This window comes from Dendropsophus ebraccatus, chromosome 9 (assembly GCF_027789765.1).
Source record: "Dendropsophus ebraccatus isolate aDenEbr1 chromosome 9, aDenEbr1.pat, whole genome shotgun sequence".
In the NCBI taxonomy this organism is placed as follows: domain Eukaryota; kingdom Metazoa; phylum Chordata; class Amphibia; order Anura; family Hylidae; genus Dendropsophus; species Dendropsophus ebraccatus.
Window position 1 is genome coordinate 90,755,317 of NC_091462.1, and position 10,285 is coordinate 90,765,601.

The window sequence follows — 10,285 nt, forward strand, 5'->3', positions numbered from 1 at the left end:
ACATTGCTTGTGATAGTCTATTGTAGCTAAACCTGGTGTTTCGTATTGGATTGGATTGCTTGGTTTTCTGATCTCTTTGCCTGTCCCTCTCTGTTTTTCCCTGCTGTTTTTGTGCTGTTCTGCAATCTCTGGTTAGACCTCTATCTTTTTTAGAAAAGTAAGGATCTTAGCAAACTATTTGATCAAACAGAGTGTACCATGTCACCAACGTTAAGGCGTCCTCGGGACATGGACCCTACTCTAGCATTTATATTAATTTTTAATATCTACAGAGTAGGTGTTTACTGTGTGTACGCTGGGAGGAGTATATACGGTAAGCAGCGTGCAACCTGCAGTGTGAACAGAGTCATAGATGTTCTGCCGAAATTTCCCTTTTTTTCTGTTAGACCTCTATCTACCTGACTATTCTTTATTGTCTTTGACAGTCTTGGGGAACCTAGCGCTAGGGCTCTCATTGTCTGTCTATCCCTGTCTTCCATCCAGGTCCCGGGTTCCATTACAGCTGCATTAATTTCATGTCAACATTTTTTAAACATTGTCCATAAATCCTCATTATTGTAAAATGTTTACTGTCATTTGAATCTAAAAGACACAGAGTATCTGTGAGTATGTGGATCCCAGCACCAGGATAATACTAGAGTGGTAGTTTAATGAATTTCTCAGCGTGTGTTAATTGAGAAGCTAAGATCTCGTAACGTTATGAAACATCCAACCGCAAAATTGCAACCCATTAGAAAAGTGATCCTCTCTTTGATCTTTCTCTATAGCGAGTACTATCCTGACACTGTTTCTGAAGGCAGCCATATTCTGGAGACTTTGAGGGCATTGATACATTCAGAAATGTTTTGGAATATAAGCTTCCCATGGGTTCAGGCAGACCTTTGCAACTTGTAAAAGCAACACTGTAGCAGCCAAAGGATTTTTTTTAATGTCCTAAACTTGGAACTGACATTCCGAAGAAGTTCAAATTGGTCAAAAGTCAGCAACAGGAAAAATATTCAGCTGGTCATATATATTGGCCAAACCTGAGAATTAGCTGGCTATTTAATGTGTATGGGGGCCTCATAATTCTCCTCATTGACAGACACTGGGACCCAATGAGTAATAATTTTTTTTCCATAGAGATAGTTCAGAGGAATAGAAGCGTCTCTCATGTATTTGGGGGTCATTAGACAATATTTTGGCAGAATAAGAATTCGGCTATCTGAAATGTACAGCTATCTGAAATGTACACTACCGTTCAAAAGTTTGGGGTCACCCAAACAATTTTGTGTTTTCCATGAAAAGTCACACTTCTTCACCACCATACGTTGTGAAATGAATAGAAAATAGAGCCAAGACATTGACAAGGTTAGAAATAATGATTTGTATTTGAAATAACATTGTTCTTACATCACACTTTGCTTTCGTCAAAGAATCCACCTTTTGCAGCAATTACAGCATTGCACACCTTTGGCATTCTAGCTATTAATCTGTTGAGGTAAGCTGGAGAAATTGCACCCCACGCTTCTAGAAGCAGCTCCCACAAGTTGGATTGGTTGGATGGGCACTTCTGGCGTACCATACGGTCAAGCTGCTCCCACAACAGCTCAATGGGGTTCAGATCTGGTGACTGCGCTGGCCACTCCATTACCTATGATAGAATACCAGCTGCTGCTTCTGCTGTAAATAGTTCTTTCACAATTTGGAGGTGTGCTTAGGGTCATTGTCCTGTTGTAGGATGAAATTGGCTCCAATCAAGCGCTGTCCACTGGGTATGGCATGGCGTTGCAGAGTGATAGCCTTCCTTATTCAGAATCCCTTTTACCCTGTACAAATCTCCCACATTACCAGCACCAAAGCAACTCCAGACCATCACATTACCTCCACCATGCTTAACAGATGGCGTCAGGCATTCTTCCAGCATCTTTTCATTTGTTCTGCGTCTCACAAACGTTCTTCTTTGTGATCCTCAAACACCTCAAACTTGGATTCATCCGTCCACAACACTTTTTTCCAGTCTTACTCTGTCCAATGTCTGTGTTCTTTTGCCCATCTTAATCTTTTTCTTTTATTGGCCAGTCTCAGATATGGCTTTTTCTTTGCCACTCTGCCCTGAAGCCCAAAATCCCGCAGCCGCCTCTTCACTGTAGATGTTGACACTGGGGTTTTGTGGGAACTATTTAATGAAGATGCCAGTTGGCGACCTGTGAGGCGTCTGTTTCTCAAACTAGAGACTCTAATGTGCTTATCTTCTTGCTTAGTTGTGCAACGCGGCCTCCCACTTCTTTTTCTACTCTGGTTAGAGCCTGTTTGTGCTGTCCTCTGAAAGGAGTAGTACACACCGTTGTAGGAAATCTTCAATTTCTTAGCAATTTCTCGCATGGAATAGCCTTCATTTCTAAGAACAAGAATAGACTGTCGAGTTTCAGATGAATGTTCTCTTTTTCTGGCCATTTTGAGCGTTTAATTGACCCCACAAATGTGATGCTCCAGGAACACAATCTGCTCCAAGGAAGGTCAGTTTTGTAGCTTCTGTAATGAGCTAGACTGTTTTCAGATGTGTGAACATGATTGCACAAGGGTTTTCTAATCATCAATTAGCCTTCTGAGCCAATGAGCAAACACATTGTACCATTAGAACACTGGAGCGATAGTTGCTGGAAATGGGCCTCTATACACCTATGTAGATAACGCACCAAAAACCAGACATTTGCAGCTAGAATAGTCATTTACCACATTAGCAATGTATAGAGTATATTTCTTTAAAGTTACAACTAGTTGAGGCTGGGTTCACACTACGTATATTTCAGTCAATATTGTGGTCCTCATATTGCAACCAAAACCAGGAGTGGATTAAAAACACAGAAAGGATCTGTTCACACAATGAAATTGAAATTGAGTGGATGGCCGCCATATAACGGTAAATAACTGCCATTATTTCAATATAACAGCCGTTGTTTTAAAATAACAGCAAATATTTGCTATTAAATGGCGGCCATCCACTCAATTTCAACATTGTATGAACAGATCCTTTCTGTGTTTTTAATCCACTCCTGGTTTTGGTTGAGGACTACAATACTGACTGAAATATACGTAGTGTGAACCCAGCCTCAAAGTCATCTTCATTGAAAAGTACAGTGCTTTTCCTTCAAAAATAAGGACATTTCAATGTGACCCTAAACTTTTGAACGGTAGTGTATGGCCAGCTTTAAACCTCACTGTAACAATGTATTAACCTATACATGCCCTTCCATCACTAAATACTGAGGTAGAACAATCTAGAGAACCCAGAAGAAAGAATACAAAAGGTAGGTGGCATTGCCTCACGTGATACCGCTATGGAAACAACATATTAGTGTAAACAGCATGAATGTTCACCTTGTTGTAACTTGGGCTTCGTGCGTATCACTCTGATTCCTGGGGCAGTATCCTTAGAGAAGGCTCCTCAAATCTAGCCAGGATCCAAACACCCTGATAGGGGCCAGTGAAAAAATTGAAAAAAAACAAACAACCAACAAAAAAAACAACAACAGATGCCATATGACAGCATTGCCCCAGATGAATCCAAATAATCAAACAATGCATTAAATGGGCACCTAATGGGTCCTTATGAATAAATCATTTTAAGGCTATGTTCCCACACAGTCTTTTTGCTCAGTATTTTGCAACCAAAACCAGGAGTGGGTTGAAAAGCCAGAAAGGCTATGTTCACACACACTGTTGAAGCTGAGTGGATGGCCGTCATTTAATGACAAATAATGGATGTTATTTCAAAACAACGGTTGTTGTTGTTTTAAAATAGCGGCAATATGGGACCTGTTTTTCTTTTTAATTCTACATCTTACGCAATGCTCCACATCTTTAATGGCATCTAAAGCACCAAAAATGTAGCTCCCATTGGAGTGTTCAAGACAAAAGTTTTGACTTTGTGCACCAGTTATGTATAGAGATGATCAAACAGGGCTGAGGTTCAGGTTCGTACAAACCCGATCCTGTGTCATTTGACTCCCCCTGCCTTCCCGTTCTGTGGGGAAGGTGGAGACAGCCAAAGTACAGCCTGGAAAACAGGGATACAGCCTAGGTAATAGGCTGTATCCCTGTTTTCCAGGCGGTACTCGGGCTGTCTCCACCTTCCCCACAGAACGGCAAGGCAGCGGGAGTCAAATGTGGAAGGTTCGGGTTCGTATGAACCTGAACCTCGGCCCTGTTTGATCATTTCTAGTTATGTGAATCCCTGATTCCTTATATTAGTACTATAATTTTTTTCTTAGTACACCCCCTTATTTACACATGGATGAGTGATGTAATACAATAGGATCATTTAAGTAGCCAACAAAAGGAGACCTGGTCATTTACACCGATCTGATTTCTTTCCCTTTACTAGAGTGGGTATTGGAGACCTCCTTCTGTGACAATCCCTTTTAATGTGTTTTGGAGGAGTAAAGTGCGGAATTTTCTTTACACAATATTTGGTACTAAAAATAACATCTAAATTCTGAGATCACAGAACGCAGAAAACAAGACATGAAGCTGGAGAACAGAGGAAATAATTGTCACCATGGACTGCATCTTGCTGCCTAGTAAGCAAATGATCAGATTTCAAAACCACCGCAGGAGTTTCCAGCTGACCACAATCTGGCAGAACATATCGAAAGGATCTACCGAAGCAAAACATGCACAGCGACCAATAATCCAATTTCTCCAAGGCCACAGATTCATGGCTACTGCAAATGCGGACAGTGTTAACATCAATAAAGCTGCAAAAACCAACATTGCATGTAATTTTACACTAGGGTAAGGCTAGGTTCACACTCTGTATCTGTGCGGCTGTATTGCGGGCGGTAAATCATCGGACGGATTTTTCCGGTTTATGCGTACACTGGAAAGTATACAATATACGGCTGCACAGTGCACACTATGTATGAATCTACGGCCCGATAGTAAACGGACCCGTAAAAAATGAACAAGACCATTGTTTGCGGCTGGAAATGCGGCCGTGGATTGACAGGCGGTCCATACGGAGTACTTCAAAAATAGCCGGCAATGATGCCGAATGCCGATGGCTCTAATAGTTAATATATTAAATTAATAAAACACATTTTCTTTGTAATAAAGTCCCTTTCGTTGTTCAATAATTTAATTCTAACGAATCCATCATTGTGCAATTAAATATACTGTTAAAATAAATATATATATATAAATAAATGTATATTTATATATATATTTATTTTTTGACAGTATATTTAACCCCTTAACGACATCGGGCGTAAATTTACGCCCTGATGCCGGTAAGGGAGTTCAGAGCGGGGCCGCGCGGCGGCCCCGCTCTGAACCGCGCCGGTCCCGGGTGCCGCGTGTAGCCCGGGACCGTAGGTATTAGCGGGCACGGTCCGATCGCCGTGCCCGCTAATACAGTAATCAGATGCAGCTGTCAAACATGACAGCTGCATCCGATTACCGGACGCAGCGTCATCCCTGGTGTCTAGTGGGGAGATCAGCAGCCGAAAGTAAACGAGTGCCTATCTCATGGATCTCTGCAGCATATCTATGCTGCAGAGATCTCAATGAGAGATCAAAGCACTTATACTAGAAGTACCCCAGGGGGGCTTCTAGTATAAGTGTAAAAGTTAAAAGAAAAATGTCATTATTAGTAAAAAGCCCCTTCCCCTAATAAAAGTCTGAATCACCCCCCTTTTCCCAGGTTATAAATAAAAGTAAATAAATAAATAAATAAACATGTTTGCTATCGCCCGAACTATTAATTAATCACATTCCTGATCTCGCACGGTAAATGGCGTCAGCGCAAAAAAATCCCAAAGTGCAAAATTGCGCATTTTTGGTCGCATCAAATCCAGAAAAATTGTAATAAAAAGCGATCAAAAAGTCGTATATATGCAATCAAGGTACCGATAGAAAGAACACATCATGGTGCAAAAAATGACACCTGACACAGCCCCATAGACCAAAGGATAAAAGCGCTATAAGCCTGGGAATGGAGCGGTTTTAAGTGTCGTATATTTGTTGACAATGGTTTAAATTTTTTACAGGCCATCAGATACAATATAAGTTATACATGTTACATATCGTTTTAATCGTAACGACTTGAGGAACATATATAACAAGTCAGTTTTACCCCAGGGCGAATGGCGTAAAAACACATTTCCCCCAAATAAACAAAATGCAGTTTTTTTTCAATTTCACCACACTTTGAATTTTTTTCTGGTTTCGCAGTGTACTTTATGCAAAAATTCAGCCTATCATTGCAAAGTACAATTAGTGGCGCAAAAAATAAGGGCTCATGTGGGTCTCTAGGTGGAAAAATGCAAGTGCTATGGCCTTTTATGCACAAGGAGGAAAAACCGAAAACGCAAAAATCGAAATTTGCTCTGTCCTTAAAGGGTTAATTGCACAATGATGGATTCGTTTAAATTAAATTATTGAACAACGAAACTGATTTTATTTCAACGAAAATGTGTTTCATTCTTCAGCGCGGACAGGGCAGGAGCGCGCGCCTCCCATAGACTCCCATTATGAGCGGGAGGCTAACGGCATTCCGTGGCGGACAATTCAGTCGCGGAATTCCGCTACCTTTCCTCAGTGGGAACGGGGCCTAAGCAGCGATCTGTAAAGATGCTGCATACTGTAAGGAGCACAACACCGCTCACAATGATGGGTGTTGTGCTCCTCTTTGTGTGTTTTTTGTGTGTTTCTCCCTTTTTGTTTTTCAAATATCGGTATGCTGAGGATTACGTCGGATTCCGTGGACTACGTCGATGACCAGCGGTTGTTTGTTGTTGTTTTTTTTAATAAAATGGTCAATGAGGGGTGTGGGGGTGTTTTTATTTGAATCAAAATTTTTTTTAACTTGTGTCTTGTCTTTATTTCTTTACTTTATAGACTTAGTAGTGGAAGCCGTCTAATAGACGGAATCCATTACTAAGTCGGGGCCTAGTGTTAGCCGGTATAAAATGGCTAACACTAACCTCCCATTATTACCCCAGTAACCAATGCCACCAGGGGTACTGGGAAGAGCCGGGTGCCAGTGGTCCCAGAGCGTCAAAACTGGCGCTCCTGGACCGGGCGGCAGCAGGCTGGTAAGATTTAGGCTGGGGAGGGCCTAAATCAATGGCTCTTCCCACCCTGGTGTTACCAGGCTGCTGTCGTTTGGTTTTTAACCCGGCTGGTTATAAAAATAGGGGGGGACCCTATGACTTTTTTTAAATAAATAAATAATTTAAAAAAAACGCATAGGGTCCCCCCTATTTTTATAACCAGCCGGGTTAAAAACCAAACGACAGCAGCCTGGTAACACCAGGGTGGGAAGAGCCATTGTTTTAGGCCCTCCCCAGCCTAAATCTTACCAGCCTGCTTCCGCCCGGTCCAGGAGCGCCAATTTTAACGCTCCGGGACCACTAGTACACGGCTCTTCCCAGTACTCCTGGTGGCATTGGGTACTGGGGTAATAATGGGGGGTTAGTGTTAGCCATTTTATACACAAACAGGAGCACAACACCCATCATTGTTAGCGGTGTTGTGCACCTTACAGTATGCAGCATCTTTACAGATCGCTTACAGTCTGGCCCCCAAGGGGTTAAGGGAGGATGTATTGCATCCCCCTTAACCCCTTGGGGGCCAGACTGATGTCAGACTGCACCCATCCCAGCAAGGAAGGGGTTAAGTGACCCCCCTTCCTTGCTGGGAGGGGTGCAGTGCTGGGGAGGGGGTGGGGAGAGCTCTATACTCACCCCGATGTGTCCTCTTCGCTGGTCTGCAGCACAATGAAGTGACTGTGCTGCGGACCCGCTAATTATATGTGCACTGAGCCGATCAGCCAATCAGCTGAGCACACATATAATTCTAAATGCTTCTTCTAATAATGCTATTGTGATAACATAATTAGAAGAAACATTTGATGTTTTCATTAAAGTAAAGTGATTAGTACAGAATGCTCTATTGCCGGCAATATGAATTAACGGCTTACTGGAGCTTCCTGTACTAATTAATATTTAATTAATAAAACACATTTTCGTTGTAATAAAATCAGTTTCGTTGTTCAATAATTTAATTTAAACAAATCCATTATTGTGCAATTAAATATAGTCAAAAAATAAATATATATATAAATATACATTTATTTATATATATATTTATTTTAACAGTATATTTAATTGCAAAATGATGGATTCGTTTAAATTTAATTATTGAACAATGAAAGGGACTTTATTACAACGAAAATGTGTTTTATTAATTCAATATATTAACCATGAGAGACATCGGCATACTGCAGACGATTGCAAACCCTGGTAATAGCAATTCGTGTAAACTGTTTCCCTGCTTTCCCAGATGCATCCAGTGGTGTTTGCATCAATTTCTTAAGATTTTATTTGTTATTTTTAGTTGAACCAGATTTCCAAGTAAATGACCGTATGTTTTCAGCCGTAGTTTCAGCCGCACATTTCCAGCCGCATAAAAAATACAGCCGCACACATACATAGTGTGAACATAGTCTTAATTATTAATAATATTATATACGATGCCAGTGATTGCCATCGATGTACAGTATATGAATTTTAGTCAGAAGGCCAATGTCTTTGTCTGTCACATATATATTTTTTACATCTCTTCGTTCAGATATAGGGTCAGTTCACACTACGGAATTTGCAAGGAATTTCTAGCGAGGTCTGCAGCTTGAAGTTCCGTTTGTCCCTTTGATTGAATAGGATGTGTTACGCGCACTCTGCCGTTTGCTCAAAGAATTGACATGTCATGAACTGACATACTATTCAATCAATGGACCAGGTGGAACTTGAAGCCGCGGACCCTGCTAGAAATTGATAGACTTTATTGAAGCTAGCTCCAGGACCATATCCAGACAGTGGTGGTAAATAATTACAACTCCGAATGGTCCCCAGTTCTAAGTGGTATATCCCAGGGTTTATTACTGTCTGCTTTTTATTTAACCTATGTATTAATGATATAGAGCAGGGGTGGGGAACCTCCGGCCCACGGGCCGCATCCGGCCCCTGACACCTCCGGATGCGGCCCACGGCACCCCTGTGACATGCGCTGCTCTGGAGGAGAAGGAGCCGGCATTCACAGCTTCCTCCTGTGTCTGTGACAGTTACCAGACACAGGAGGACGCTGTGTATGCCGGCTCCTTCTCCTCCAGAGCGGCACACGTCTTCTGTGGTTTGCGGCTCTCCTGTCACGTGCGCCGCGGTGGTGAGGCAGGAGCCGGCATACACAGCATCTTCCTGTGTCTGGGCCGGCTCCTTCCCCAACAGAGCGGCGCACGTCTTGTGACTCCTGCGGGCCGCGCGCGATGACGTCATTTCACCGCGCGCCGCCTGCAGGAGAAGACCGGCACAGAAGAGAGGAGGGAGAAGAGGACCTGGATAGCGTGGGAGCGGAAGGAAAGGTGAGTGGGATGTTTATTTTTTTCGTATTTGGGACAGGCACTGGGGATTAACTAGGCCACCAGGGACATGACTGGGGGGGATGGGGGGTTAAGAAGGCCACCAGGGACCTGACTGGGGGGTTAAGAAGGCCACCAGGGACCTGACTGGGGGGTTAAGAAGGCCACCGGGGACCTGACTGGGGGGTTAAGAAGGCCACCAGGGACCTGACTGGGAGGTTAAGAAGGCCACCAGGGACATGACTGAGGGGCTTAGCTAGGCTACCAGGGACATGACTGGGGGGTTAACTAGGCTACCAGGGACATGACTGGGGGGTTAACTATGCTACCAAGGACATGACTGGGGGGTTAACTATGCTACCAGGGACATGACTGGGGGGTTATCTAGGCTACCAGGGACATGACTGAGGGGCTAAACTAGGCTACCACGGACATCACAGAGGGGCTTAACTAGGCTACCAGGGACATGACTGGGGGTATTAACTAGGCTAGCAGGGACATAACTGGGGGGATTAACTAGGCTAGCAGGGACATGACTGGGGGGATTAACTAGGCCTACCAGAGGCATCATTGGGTGTGTGGGGGGGGGTAATTAGGCTACCAGGGACATGACTGGGGGGTTAACTCAGGCTACAGAGTATCACTAAGGATTCACATCAGGTACAAGGGGCATTACAGAGGGTTAACTACAATAGCAGGGGCATTAGGGGAACAATACTTTGCCTTGCCCCGGGTGCTGCAAACCCACGCTACCCTGTAACGGTATGCGGCCCTCGAATGATTTTATAAATGCCCGACCGGCCCTCGACATGGAAAAGGTTCCCCACCCCTGATATAGAGGATGGAAGGGATGAAATGGCGAACCCCTGATATAGAGGATGGAAGGGA